Source organism: Adiantum capillus-veneris, chromosome 20 (genome assembly GCF_014529385.1).
Source record: "Adiantum capillus-veneris isolate H3 chromosome 20, ASM1452938v2, whole genome shotgun sequence".
NCBI classification, from domain to species: domain Eukaryota; kingdom Viridiplantae; phylum Streptophyta; class Polypodiopsida; order Polypodiales; family Pteridaceae; genus Adiantum; species Adiantum capillus-veneris.
In genome coordinates, this window is record NC_140950.1 from 108138367 (window position 1) to 108153962 (window position 15596).

A 15596-nucleotide genomic window follows, 5' to 3' on the forward strand; every position below is an offset into this window, starting at 1 on the left:
GGTGTTCCTATTCCAAGACTTGTTTGATCAATCACTTAGTTTCCATTGTGCTCAATTGCCTTATCCTTTTGGTGTATCAAAACTTCTTCTCTCCGGATGTTTGGTTTTTTTGGATTCATTAGAGCTGCATCAGCCTCTATGAGTTGTTTGCACATTTCCAGTCTCTATGTTTTGACTTTGGGGTGTGGATATGTCAACCATCTTTGCTCCAATGTTTGGCTGGTCTCTAGTCTAGCTATATAAGCTTGAAATATAGTTTCTAAAGGTTCTATCACTTTGTCTACTAACATTGAACCACCTAATAATATTTTGGAAGATACCACTAACTCCAACCTTTTTTGTTTTCTCTCTCTTTTTTATGTTTCTCCCTTGTTTTTTGCACCTCTATCTCCAAGGAAGTGTTTGTTTTAGCCTCTTAGCTTTCATTTTGTCTCTTTTTTGCTTTCCATGGTTTTGCTTTCCATAACACTTTTATGTCCTGTTAAGTGACCATTTTGCTTTAATTATTTGAAGAGTATGAAAATGAATTTCTAGGTGCTATATATCCACAAAGTTGCCTTATGAGCTGAAAAAAACTTAGCATTTTTTTTTGAGTATCGATCTCACCATTAACCTTACTCTTGCACAACATTTTTGAACCTAAACTGTGTGAAAAAACGGGTCCTGTTTTTGGCTTTTTTTCAATTTTTGGCAACTATACCACTCTAAACTTCATGTTTGTGAGGTTTAGATAGCTAGAGGTTAGGCCTTCATAGTTCTCAACATGTTTTGATGCTTGTAGGGAGGGCTAAGTGTTAAAATTGAAAGTTATGACCAATTTACAAGAATTGCATAATCCTGTTTTTTGGCCAAAATTAGCACTTTTATGATTTTTTTAATGGCCTTCTTGATATCCAAATTCAATTTTGATTGTGTAAGTGTAATGTATAACATAAAGCTAATCTTCCTTGAGTTTTGGGGGACCTAATATGCTATATAGCATAGTATATGATGCTGGTTGAGTTTTTTGATTGCTGAAGAATACGATACATTTTAGAGTAGCAAGTATAACTTTCTCAACATTGCTAGTTTCTTAGGCCAATTGTGTGCATTTTGTAGGTAGTGACCATATCTAATCATAGACTACAAACTTGGCTAGATATTGAGTAGTTTCTATGGGTTTCTAGAGGTCATAATGCTAAACCCAGTTTTATCATGTTTGCTGTATTTAGCACTTTATCATTGCCCCCAAGGTTCCAATTGTAAGAGATCCATTATCCTTTTGACATGCTCCATGGCTCCTTTTGAATCGAGAGGCCCAAAGGGAACTAAGAAAACATGTATATAGTATCTGTATTGAGAGTGACTATAGAAACTTTGATGATAGGTCCGCAGAATGGCAAAAATGCAACTTTTTTGTACCTATTTTTCTGCCAAAAGAAAATTAGTGAGGTAAAAGCAACCATATGTTTTGGTCACCAACCCATTGAAGTTAACAGGGAATTTTATCTCATGTCCTACAAAAATCTCCACTCTTATTTATATGCAATCAACCATAAGAAATTGTTGTTTTGGGCAAAATGCACTGGTCCATCAACTTTGGAGGCTTGTAGTGACCAAGGGATGAGAAAAATTACAAGTTTCTCATTTTTTCCATATGTAGTAGTTATTGAACTATAAGCTCATGAAAGGATTTTTCAAAATGAGTGGATCTACTATGGTTTTGGAATTTTTTCCCAAAACCTTGAAAGGACACTTTTATGTCCTGTTAGGTTACCATTCTAGTGTTAAGAATTAAACTCTCGAATTCAATTTAAATTGGTAGTTTTTGCTCATCCTCGATCAACATGTTCTTTACAGATTTGTGAGCCTAAGCTCTACTCATCATATTGATAGGAAGTATTAGCTCGGTCTCTGATATGCATGAACAAGGAAAAACTAAAATAACACTCATGGTCGCTTTTTCTTTCTTTTCAGGATTCCTGGGTCAGTTTGTAAGTACATGGTCTATAGCATAACCTTCACAGAACCCAGAAATCTTTGTGCACTTACCCTTATGTGGACAAGCTCTATTTGAATTATTATCTTCATATTCATAGCAAAGACTTTTTTGTTGAGCAGCTTGTTGTGCCCCCATTGGTTGTCCTATCCTTGAAGGATATCCTCTCCGTTTGTAGTGATGATTTTCTATGAACATGAGCATGTTTTAGTTTTTTGTATAATGGTTCTTTGTGGTCTAAGCTATGTATGAAGGTTTTGTAGCCCCATTTGAGCTTACCCAAGAAGGATAAATCTCATTACCATATACAATACCCTTTGGTTATCTCCTGTAAGTATCTATTGGCTCTTCATAATAGAAAGTTGGTGGCAGCATTTTATGACTCGTAAGTGTTTCTATAGATTGAATATATCAGATAATATCCCTGTTGTCTTCAGGTAAAGGAGGTTGTTGGTTGAAGACTGGTTGAGGCTTAGATCTCCCCCTTGTGCTATGTTATTTTGGCCTATTTGGTGTCTCAATGGTGGCGATAAAGGTTGCATCTCTAGTAGCCCATATGGCCTTCTCCTCACAAAATTCTTATTTTAAAACACTTGCTTGTTTTTTGATTGGTGTACTCTTGATTGATTGCACACAACTTCAGTATTTGTGATAAATTTTGTTGTGGATGTTGTTTATTGTCGTAGGTTTAGATTTTATCAATAGCCCTCATTCATTCTCATGATCACTTTCTCCAGCATTTGATCAAAATTTGGTGCATTTGAGGCATGAATACTCTGCTTATTGCGGATTTTCTTGTGGTTGAAGAGGCACTGCTGAGAGTATGGTCCACATATTCCGATACCTCTCCATAAACCTTGCAATTGTCAATAGCTACATTGCTTCTCTAGTGACTTGCTCAAATGTGGTGCACGCTTTTAAGTGCAGGTCATTTTTTAGAGTTTTGTTTTTCAAGCCCTCTATAAAGAGAATTGATAATCTCTCATATTGTGACAACTTTCTAGTAGGACATCTCTTTATGTATTACTTGAAGCAAAGAAACGTTTCCTTCATCTTTGCATTCTCTTTCTATTAAAAAGCATAGATTTGGGGCATTCTATTATGCTTGATTCCACTATTTGAGAATTCATCAGCAAACTCTCACATAAGTTACTCTATGTTTATGAAATCTATGATACTTAAAGGTTGAAGCTATGTTAATGCTATTCCATCCAAAGTTGCCCAAATCTCTCATACTGAGTATGGATCTGTCACTTGTTTTTCTCCCAAGACTTTCTTAAAGAGTGAAACATGTGCGCACTTGTAACCCAACCCATTGTAATTTTTTGTAGCACACTTTTCCACTTGAGATGGTCGCATCCATCATGTTTTGGCAACCATTCTCATAACTCTAGGTTCTCCTAAAACAATATCTCTAGCTTCATAACCCACACTTGGAACTCTAATTGAACTTCTCTCAGTGGCTTTGTCTTCCAAACACACATCCCTTACTTTAGTCTCGGTATCTAGAACTCTCATTGTATTGATTGTGCTTGGAGATTCACTAGTCTGTTGGAATTAGGGTTGCAGAGAAACGCACACAGCTTGGAGAAGACGAAGGAAGCTCAAGGCACACAATGGAAAGATAGTTAGCCCTAGAGTGATGGGCGTATATACAATGCACGGGGGAAAAAACATCCTAAAGAGGGAAAAAATGCCCCGACCATCCTAGTGCGTTCACACACATCACTACCACATGTATATGGTAACAAAGCCCCCCTGGAGTGATGCGGTGAACGAGAGGTGGCAAATGAGTAAAGGGAAGTGCCATGCCCTGAGGACATGATCAGTCCACAAAGGGGAGTAAGCCCAAAGCTTTGCGGAAAACTTCGAGCTTCTCACGAGACAATGCCTTTGTGAAAAGAACTGCAAGGTTGTCCTGTGTTGGCACATAAGCCAAGTTGATCTCTCCTAGTGAGATTCTCTCCCTAACATAGTGGTAATGCACCTCGATGTGCTTTGTGAAAGCATGAAAAACTGGGTTCCTTGCAACTGCCAATGTGCTTTGATTGTCAGTGTAGATAATGTTGGTAGTGTCTTGTCCAACACCCAAATCAGCCATAACGTGTCCGAGCCATACACACTCAATCGTAGCTATGAAGACTGTCCTGTACTCAGCCTCACAACTCAAATTGGCCACAGTAGGTTGCTTCTTGCTCAACCATGATATACATGAACTGCCAAGCATGAAACAAAAATCACTTGTGGACACTCGTGTGTCAAAGCAACCAGCCCAATTTGAGCCCAAAAAAGCATGTAAATCTGGCAGCAATGATCTCCCCTTGGGATAAAAAAAGCCAAGATATAAAGTGACACGACGGTGGCGAGAAATCCTCTTGAGAGCCTGCCAATGCGTAGACCCTGGGCTATGCATAAATCTATTGACCTATGAGACTGCAAACCGAATATATAGCCTCGTGTTGCATACATAAATGAGGCAGCCAATAGCAGTTTGGTAAAGAGTGACATCATCATGATTACCAGCATCATGTAGACTCAACTTCAAACCTATTTCTTTGGGAGTGGAAATAGGTTTGCAATCCTCAAGTCCAAACTTACATAGCAATTTCTCTATGTAACTTTTATGACACAAGGCAGTACCACCATCACATTGCTTAAACTGTATGACCAAATAATGATGCAACAACCCCAAATCTTTCATCTTGAAAGTAGCATTCAAATCAGTCTTAAATTCAGTAATATGTCTCTCATTTGGCCCAGCGATCAGCAAATCATCTACATAAAGAACCACAATGAGAAGTACATCACCCTCACGCTTTGCATACAATGTGATTTTTGTTGGACTATTTACAGAAGCCTTGTTTGACCAAATGAGTGTGAGATTTCTCATACCAAGCACGAGGAGATTGCTTCAACCCATACAAAGCCTTGTTACATTTGCAACTTTGTCCTCTTATCCTTTCTTGACAAAACCACAAGGCTGCATTACATAAACTTACTCAAGTTTGTCACCATTCAAGAAAGAAGTATTAACAATGTTTGATTGATGTACATTCCAACCAAAATGAGCTACCAATGCACATATAAAATGCACAGTAGTCATATGACAAGTGGGAGCAAAGGTCTCTTCATAATCGATGCCTTTTTTATGTGCATAACCCTTTGCAACAACTCGAGCCTTATGGAGATTGATCTCACCATCCGGCTTGCGTTTCAACTTGTAAACCCACTTTGTACCAATGGCCTTTTTTCCAGGAAGCAAATCACATAAAGTCCATGTGTCATTTTCTATAAGTGCATCATATTCTGATTGCATGGCAGCCATCCAATTTTCTGAACTCTGTGGTTCATCAAAAGACAGAGGTTCCTCAACATCATGTAAGCTAGACACAGCCAAAGCATAACAATCTGATGCATAAGATGCATGGTGAGAGCCTAAACAAGTACCACTAAACAAAGGTGTATCCAATTTACTATCACGCAAAGTGTGCAGCAGCCATTTTGGCATACCTCTAGCCTGCTCATTTTCAACCCTTTTCTCATCAAGTATATCATGTACATTTGCATCAGTAATAGGCTGATCTGTAACATTTTTAGAAACCACCATAGGCTGTGCATTTGCCTCATTAGAACTTACAATCGTATTTCCAACACTGAAAAGAGGCAACAAAGTGTCATAAATGTCCTGTGAGCTTACATTATTTTCTCTAGTACATGACAGCAAGGGCTGAACAGAATCTTCCACAAACACTACATCTTGTGAAACCAGAATACGTTTTGTTTGCAGATGATACAACCTGTAACCTTTGCTTTCAACACAATAACCAACAAAAATACATTTGACAGCTTTATCATCCAATTTTCTGTGTTGTGTTTGTGGCACCAAAGCATATGCCAAACAACCAAAAACACGCTGTCAGGAGTTTTTTTGAGCAAGGGATTGCGCATATGTACATACACAGGCGTGGTGCATCGAATAAAGGATTACCCCAATTTCCATAGCCAGGTGGTTGTGTGGGGCCCACATGTGTACAAGTAGGACAGGGTGTACATAGTGCATCGATTTTCACTATTACCAGTACCACTGTGTTTTTCTACAATAATGAGGAGTTTATAGCGTGTAAAACTTCTCGAGGAAGCTATCCGCGGACCGACGACGTGAGGTCAGCAGGTGCGTCGGATGGCATCTAGTGGCGTAAGGAGGGCGGACAAGGTCAATATTTGCACGCAGATGAGGACGGACACAACGTGGGTGTTTTCTTGTGAGAGTTACGCAGAAAGTTCATCATTAGGACCACTTTTTGGGGCCACTTCACATGGTGGCGAGATGCATTATTGGAGAAAAGCTGAGTGCCAGGTGTGCGGATGATGCAAAAAGGTGACAACTATGCACTGCGAGGTCAGTTTTTGGCCTGTTCGGGGTCCGTTTGAGGTCATCTGAAAGGCCAAGGGTGCCCAACTAAAAAAGCTAAGTGTGGGAACTGAAAAAACAGAGAGAAGACCAGAAAAAACGTGGAGAAGAGAGGAGGAACAGCCGCAGCTCTGTTTTTGCTAATTTTGGAGCCTGTTTTGGCCGTAAACTGCTCATCCGAGGTCGGATTTGAGCACTTTGACATTGTAGCCTGGGGTTTTGGGCCATTCCGGACGCGATGGCGCTGTCCATTTTGCCAAATTCTTCACTCTTTTCCTGCTGTTTTTTTGTGTAAGTTTCTCCTATGAGCGAAGTTTCTGCTCTAGTTCGTGATTGTATCTGGCTTATTTTACCCATATTGTGTGAGCTATTTGCCCCATTGGTGTTGGCCCAAGCTCAATTGTATCTAAACATCAGAAATTCTCCTCTTTTGAGCTGAGTTTTTTGGGTGTGTGTGTGTGTGTGTGTGTGTGTGTGTGTGTCTATGTGGAGTGGGCAAGTGGATAGTCTCTCTCCTCTCACTCCAGAGGTGTGTTCCCTGTCTCGGCCAGGTGTGTTGTCTAAGCCGAGTGGTGCCCCATAGTGTGTGTGTGTGTGTATCATTCCAAGAGTGTGTGTCTGGTCGTTATAGAGGCGATGTGTGTGTTTTCCTCCCGCTCACATTCTTTTGGTGCCCCCACGGAGGATCTTCTTCAAGTACCTTCTGCTTCGAGCTTTGAGCTTCGAGCTTCGGGGTTACAGGTTGCAGATCACAGGTTACAGGTTACAGGTTATAGTGACAGGTATAGGTACAGGTGATTCACACAGGTACAGGTAGCTGGAGTACAGTGATATACTAGCAGTGATGTCACTTGCAGTTGTTGTGGGAATGCATCACTTGGCGCCTATTTGAGCGCATTGTCTGCTGGATTGTACGTTACTTGTGGAAACTGCCATTGTACGCATTTGTGGAGCCATACTTGGTTGTATTTGGCAGTCCCAGCCATTTTTGAGACTTGGTCTGGAAGATAGTCATTTCTGAGACTTGACTATATGCGATTTGCATTAGCCTTCGTGTGAGGGTCGATAGCGTGAGGTTTTTATTGAGCTGGGGGATTCTCAAATGTGGAGATCCTTTTGGTGATACAGGTATCTGGAGCACCCTTTTTGTGACCTCGCCATAGGCTATGTACTAGTGAGTCCTACTTGATGCTCGGGTTCTATTGTTGACAGTTTATGCATACATAGACAGTCTATATTTTGGGTTCCTACTGCTCTACTTCTGGGGAAACTCTCTCGAAATCTTCCCAGGTTATGATGGCTGGTTTTTTTGTATTTTGAGCCATTTATACTGTTATGCTGCTGAAATTTTGGCAAAATCAGAGGTTGAGTCAGGTGTGCCTTCTTGGGAGCTTCATGGTTGGCTTTAATGGATGATCAAAATGGCCCTCATTTCACTCCTTTTCATTTAACTCAAAGAATTCAGATTAATGTTCATGTGTCCAGGAAGATCTTTTTCCAGCAGCGCATAGTCTTTATGTTTGGGCCAAGAAGATTGAGAGAGATCCTGGAATGTCCTTTGCCTATTGTCATTCCGATGATTAACTATGAAAACTCATTTGATATGCATGTGTTTTTCCTTATCTAAGGTTAAGCTCCATTGAAGTTTTTGGGGATTGGGTAGTCAAAAGTCTTGGGTTCTGGCACGTGTGTTCGAAGGGGTTCTCAAAGCATTGTAACTTGGGTAGCCATGGCTTTCTCTTATCCCGAGTTTCATGGAAGAAGTGATGAAGATGTGGAAGAATTTTTGGAAAAGATGGAGGTTGCTTGCATTAGCAACCAGATTCATGACCCTACGCAAATGTTACGCCTTCTCCAAATTTGTTTGAAGAGTGATGCACGAGTTTGGTCTAAAGCATTTGAAGAGGAGTTGCGTGTGGCTGATCCACCTGTAAGGTTGAGTTCGGACAATCTACGACATGGGTTGGAAGTGGAGTTTGTGAAGATAGAAGATCCTGACAAGGTGTGGCAAGAAGTACAGGCTTTGGTGCAAAAGGAAGGTGAGCCAGTAGATGCGTACATACGTAAGTTTTCATTGGCATGGGAGCGAATGTGCAAGGCTTTAGCACCATAGGTACCCCCGCCTGACATGATGAAGAAGGACAGGTTCTTGGCTGGTCTTTGGGAGAATATACGTTGGAGAGTGGAGCTAAAGAAGCCTAGGACATATGAGGATGCACTAGAGGTAGCAAGTAACAAAGAGTGGAAGCTGAGGAAAATGAGCCAGTTAGGGGTGGAGTCTTTGCCAATGAGGTCTGAATTTCAGCCTATAGAGTCTTCACAAGGGCGCATGTCAGGGGTTCATCATGAACCAGTAGTTCCTGTTAGCAGTGGTCACTACAGCAGTGCAAGATGATGGGCTAAGGCAAGACATGAGGCAAATGGTAGATTTGATGAAGAATCTCAGCCTAAACATGCTAGGTCAAGTGGGAAATAATCGAGGTCGAGGGAGGTTTGCAAATCAGCAAGAAGGTGAAGAAAGGCCTAGGAATGGTGTTGGACAAAGCAATGGTAGGTTTTGGAGGCAGACGCCCACATGTTATAATTGTGGAGAGTTGGGTCACATTAGCCCGCAATGTGGTAAGCCACCAAGGATGTGGGGAGACATGTATCCATTGCCAAGACAGGTGCTAACTAGGTCAAATGATTATGGCATCGAAATTAAGGGAGACGAAGGAACTAGTGGACTGACCCAGGAGGAAAAGGGAAAGACAAAAGTGCTAAGTGTAGTCACCTTGGAAAGGCATCAAAGCTAGAGGATACATTAGTGATGCCTATTGGGAAGAGGACCACAGCGGATAAGGAAGCAAGAAGAGCCTCAGGTCCTAGTAAGAAGAAAGGAAAGAGCCATGAAGGCGAGGATGTCAAGGCCAAGAGGAAAAGGAGAGCTCGTCGAAAGTTTCATGTTTCAGATTTTCCACTAGGGGATGGGAAATTAAGCTATGACTTGAAGGAGGATCTGACCAGCAGGAAGGCAGATGTTACTTTTGGGCAGCTTATAGAGATGGTGCCTAAGCTAAAGCGACAGTGGAAGAGGATGGTTAACCCAATGGAGAAAGAGCCAGAGAGAGGTTCAGTAAAGGTGTTGGCAATGGACGAGCTACCAGACATTTGTCCAATAGTAGATGTGTGGCATAAAAGGAAAAATTTGGGACAAGGTTATGTGGATGGCGGAGCCCAAATATGCGTCATAACACACTCATGCGTTGAGAAGATGGGTCTCACAGTGGCTGGGGTGTCAGGTTTTCGGATCAGATTGGAAAACCATCAAAAAGTAAAATGATTGGGTGTTGTAAAGAGCTTAGAAGTGGAGGCATATGATGCAAAGGCAGTGGTTGATTTTCATGTGATGCCAACAGGGTTGGGAGCATATTCTATTATACTGGGCAGACCATGGTTACGTGCAGTGGGAGCTGTTCAAGATTGGCGACATGGTACGATTAGCCTCTATGGAAAGACAGGTACCAAGAAGCTTTATAATATGGACACAAGGAAACGATTAGAGGAGATTTATGAAGATGAGGATGAGTCTAGTGATGAAGACTCTTCCACGGTGACAGATGAGGACAGTGATAGCACTACAAGCAGTGATGAGGATGCTGATGTTGCATTTCTTTTGATGGATAAAGAAATCCAAGAGTGTGGTTTAGTCGCATTTGCGAATGAAGTTGAAGATGAAAGTGAAGGGCCTTATGAAGTGATTGAAGGGCTGATGCAAACCAAGGTTGAGTTGTCAAAGAAGCAGGAATTAATGACGCAAATGATTAGTGGAGACCTCTCAGCTATGGAGAAGGATATATTTTTGCATATGCTGGCTAGTTTTCCTGATTTGTTCATTACTTCATATGAAGAGATCAGAGGGTTCAAGGGTGAAGAGATGCATATAGAGCTGAAAGAAGGTGCTAAGCCAGTGCGGCAAAGGCTAAGAAGGATGGGTCAAGAGCAAATGGAAGCCTTGCGGGTAGAGGTGGACAAGTTACTGAAGGCAGGGTTCATAGTTCCAGTGGAGACCACAGAATGGGTGAGTCCAGTTGTAGTCAGCCCAAAGAAGGATGGGAAGTGGAGAATTTGTGTGGATTTTAAACCCTTAAACGCAGCCACTAAGAAGAACCCATATCCTCTTCCATTCATCGATCAGATCTTGGATTCAGTGGCAGGTTATGAGAGGTACAGTGTGTGTGATGGTTTTTCAGGCTATTTTCAATTGAAGATTGCTCTTAAAGACCGCACAAAGACAACTTTTATTACGCCATGGGGCTGCTATTGCTACACAATATTGCCATTTGGGTTGTCAAATGGACCTTCCTTCTATCAAGAGAGAGCAAATTGGGTGTTGGAACCATTCATTGGTAGTTGTGTTAAAGCTTTTATGGGTGACTTCTGTGTCTATAGCAGTAGGGCTGATCACCATGAGAAGCTGCAGATGGTATTGGCTCGATATGATGAATGTGGAGGACAACTAAATCCAAAGAAATGTCATCTAGCACAGCCAAGGGTGAAGTTATTGGGCCATATGGTGTCAGAAAATGGCATTGAGGCTGATCCAGATAAGGTTAAGTCTATTATTCTTCTTCCATCACCTATGAGTACGAAGCAATTGGCAACTTTTATACACAAAGTGAAGTACATGGCACGGTTTATTCCATTGTCTTCGCAGCTTCTTTATCCATTACAGCAAGTGGAAAAGCATGATCCATTGCAATGGGATGACAAGTGTGAAGAAGTGTTTCAAGAGGTGAAAGAGGTGTTAGGGGGGTTGTCAGCCATGCAGGCTCCTGATTGGGAGAAAGTTTTTTATGTAAATCCATCAGTAGGGGATTATTCCATTGGAGCCACGCTATTGCAAAAGGGGAAGGGCAGCCATTATATGAGGCCAGTGTATTGTGCAAGACGAGTGAAGTTGGTAGCGGAGAGAAAGTTATCGGAAGTAGAGCTAGTGATGGCCAGTGTAATATTTGCTTGTCGACGATTTCGTCATTACTTGCTACCACGGCCTTTTGTTTTCTTGACGAGTTATGCTTTTTTGCCACAGTTAATTAATGGTACTAGCATGTCAAATGTGGTGAAGAAATGGGTAATTGAGCTGCAAGAGTTTGAGTTCTCTTTTCTAGTGGAAGATAGTACAAGGGCTACCCTAGCTGATTTGTTGACCTACAAGGAGAATCCCCTTATTGTTAAGGAAGAGGTGGTGAGAAAGGTAGTTGAAGAAGTGCCACAGATCAGCAATGCAAAGGTGTTGTTCTTTGATGGTTCATACAGAAACAGCCATGATGCAGCTTCAGGGGGTATAGCACTTTATGATCCAGAGGGGAAGCTAGTATGCAAGAGAGGGTTCAAATTGGATGCGCATAGTAACAATGAGGCTGAATATGCTACATTGGAAGCCGGATTACACATTTGTTTGAAGCATGGGGTTCGAAGGTTGAGCATAAAAGGTGATGCCTTGTTAGTGGTGAAGCAAGTGCTGGGTGTGTGGAAGAGCAAGAACACCTCATTGAAGGAAATGTGCTTCAGAATTAAAGGCCTATTAAAAAAGTTCGAAGCATGGAGCATCAGACACATTGAACGTGCTCTAAATGGAGAGGCACATGAAGCAGCTCAAGGCATGATTGGGGAGCTATTCGTGTTGAGGACCAATTTACCTCTTTATCATGGCCCGGAAAGTTTGGCTCAAGAAGAGGATTTTTTGCTAACAGGAATCATTCCAAAGGAGATTCAGAAGTCTAAGAAGTATGGCTTTGTGCGTAGAGCATACAGGTACAAATTGATTGGTGATGTCTTATACATGAAAGGGGCTGATCTCGTGTTGAGACGTGTACCTTGGCGGGAGGAGCTTTACAGAGTGTTGGAAGAGAATCATGAAGGCGCATGTGGTGGCCATTTTGCTCTAAAGATCACCTTGCATAAGATTTTGCAAGAGGGGTATGTATGGCCTAGTTTGCACAAGGATGTTCACCATTGGTGTAGGTCTTGCAATAGATGTCAAGCATTTGGGAAGAGAGTGTTGGAACCAGAGCTACGAAAAACCAGTATGGCGTTTGATGTGTTTGAAAAGTGGGGGATTGATGCAATAGGCCCGTTACCTATCACAAGCAGGGGCAAAAGCTATATCTTAACGGCAGTGGACTATCTCTCTAGATGGGCAGAGGCTATAGCAGTAAAACAGATCACTGCAAAGGATGTGGCAAAATTTGTGTATGATGAAATATGTTGCAAGTTTGGGGTGCCATTAGAGCTACTTTCAGATAAGGGGCCAGGATTTAGAGCTAAACTGCTAGACTTCTTATGCACAAAGATGAAGATAAGGCACCAGCATACCACTCCTTATTACCCGCAGTGTAATGGCTTAAATGAAAGATTCAATGGTGAGTTGGTACAAATTCTTTCTAAAGTGACAGAGCACCAAGGAAAGAATTGGGATTTGGAATTGCCTAGTGCATTATGGGCTTGCCGTACTTCAGTGAAGACAGGTACAGGGTTTACTCCATTTCATTTGGTGTATGAAAAGGAAGCACTATTGCCTGTGGAGGTAGAGTTGCCTACGGTTAAGATGTTAGAGAAGTTGCTTGGGTCGCCTAGTGATGCATTCAAAGAGAGGCTCTTGCAGTTACAAGAGGTCCAGTTGGATAGGATGAGCGCATTGGAGCATTATGGGCAGATGCAAGATAAGGATTTGGCAAAGATAAATGAAAAGGTTAAAAGTAAGGGTATCAAGAAACATGACTTGGTTTTGCGCTACAGTAGTAAGCTGGACAACACCTTCCAAAAGAAGTTTCAAATTAAGTGGGAAGGCCCTTTCAAGGTAGTGGAGTGTTTTCCAAATGGCACATATCAGCTGGCTAACCTGGATGGTGTTCTACATAAGTCAAGGGTAAATGCGTTGTGTCTTAAATTGTATCATGCTAGATTGATGATGGTGGAGCAAGATGAGCTGTCTGTGGATCAAGCAGTGTTGGTGAGGGATGAGGAGACCTGTGATGCGGCGAGTCTCATATCTCTCTTTGCTGCTGCTGATCATGAATGATCTAGAAGGCTAGGGGATGGGCAAATTATGTCAGGAGTTTCCTTGAGCAAGGGATTGCGCATATGTACATACACAGGCATGGTGCATCGAATAAAGGATTACCCAATTTCCATAGCCAAGTGGTTATGTGGGGCCCACATGTGTACAAGTAGGACAAGGTGTACATAGTGCATCGATTTTCACTATTATCAGTACCACTGTGTTTTTCTACAATAATTGGGACGTGAGGTCAGCATGTGCGTCAGATGGCATCTAGTGGCGTCAGGAGGGCGAACAAGGTCAATATTTGCACGCAGATGAGGACCGACACAACATGGGTGTTTTCTTGTGAGAGTTACGCAGAAAGGTCATCATTAGGACCACTTTTTGGGGCCACTTCACGTGGTGGCGAGATGCATTATTGGAAAAAAGCTGAGTGCCAGGTGTGTGGATGATGCAAAAAGGTGACAACTATGCACTGCGAGGTCAGTTTTTGGCCTGTTCGGGGTCCGTTTGAGGTCATCTAAAAGGCCAAGGGTGCCCAACTAAAAAAGCGAAGTGTGGGAACTGAAAAAACAGAGAGAAGACCAGAAAAAACGTGGAGAAGAGAGGAGGAACAGCCGCAGCTCTGTTTTTGCTCATTTTGGAGCTTGTTTTGGCCGTAAACTGCTCATCCGAGGTCGGCGGATTTGAGCACTTTGACATTGTAGCCTGGGGTTTTGGGCCATTCCGGACGCGATGGCGCTGTCCATTTTGCCAAATTCCTCACTCTTTTCCTGCTGTTTTTCTGTGTAAGTTTCTCCTATGAGCGAAGTTTCTGCTCTAGTTCGTGATTGTATCTGGCTTATTTTACCCATATTGTGTGAGCTATTTGCCCCATTGGTGTTGGCCCAAGCTCAATTGTATCTAAACATCAGAAATTCTCCTCTTTTGAGCTGAGTTTTTTGGGGGGGTGTGTGTGTGTGTGTGTGTGTGTCTGTGTGGAGTGGGCAAGTGGATAGTCTCTCTCCTCTCACTCCAGAGGTGTGTTCCTTGTCTCGGCCAGGTGTGTTGTCTAAGCCGAGTGGTGCCCCATAGTGTGTGTGTGTATCATTCCAAGAGTGTGTGTCGGGTCATTATAGAGGCGCTGTGTGTGTTTTCCTCCCGCTCACAACGCATGTGCTCAATAAAAAACTTTCTATTATGCCATGCTTCATATGGAGTAGTAGACTGCAAAGCTTTCTTAGGACACTTGTTTAGTACATAAGTGGCACACATAATGGCCTCAAGACAAAAAGAATGTGGCAAAGCTTGACTTTTGAGCATACATTGTGCCATTTCTGTAATTGACCTGTTTTTCCTCTCAGCAACACCATTTTGCTAAGGTGTATAAGGCACTGTACATTGGTGTTTTATCCCATGACTAGCCAGAAATGCATTGAATTCATGAGATATATACTCCCCCTCTCAATTGGAACGGAGGGTGCCCATAGTACATTTCGAGAAATTTTCAGCCATAGCAAGAAATTATTTGAAGCATTAAAACTTCGGACTTTGCTTTAAGCGAAAATACCCATGCATGCTTGGAGTAATCATCAATGAAAGTCACGAAGTAAAGGTAATTGCCCGAGGATGGAGTTTGCATGGGCCCACAAACATCGCTATGCACAAGCTACAACCTGCATGTGGCCCGAACTGAACCATCCTTTGGAATATTAGAATGTTGCAACTTACCCAAAATATAGCCTTCACAAACATGTTTGACATGTGCTTCAAGAGGTGGCAAAGAATCAACCATATCAGATTTCTGCAAACGCAACAAACTGGCAAAATTCAGATGACCAAAATGTGCATGCCAAAGTTTTACATCTGAAATAGGCCTTGAATCTGCAACTTCATTTGCAAAATTTTTTCCACACTTGTCATACAAAGTGAGCTTATATAGCCCACAACACAAAATCCCAGATGCAATGATTTCATCATCAAAACTGAGATCATGAACTGTACATCTGTCATCCACAAATTTGAGTACAAGTCCAAGTCTAGTAAGTGCAGATACAGACAAAAGATTCTTCTTGATCCCAGGTACATAAAGTGCATCAACAAGTGTGAAAGAACTACCATTAGCAACAGTAAGCACAATTTTTTCAACTCCTTGAACCGGATAAGAGGTAGTGTTGGCACAA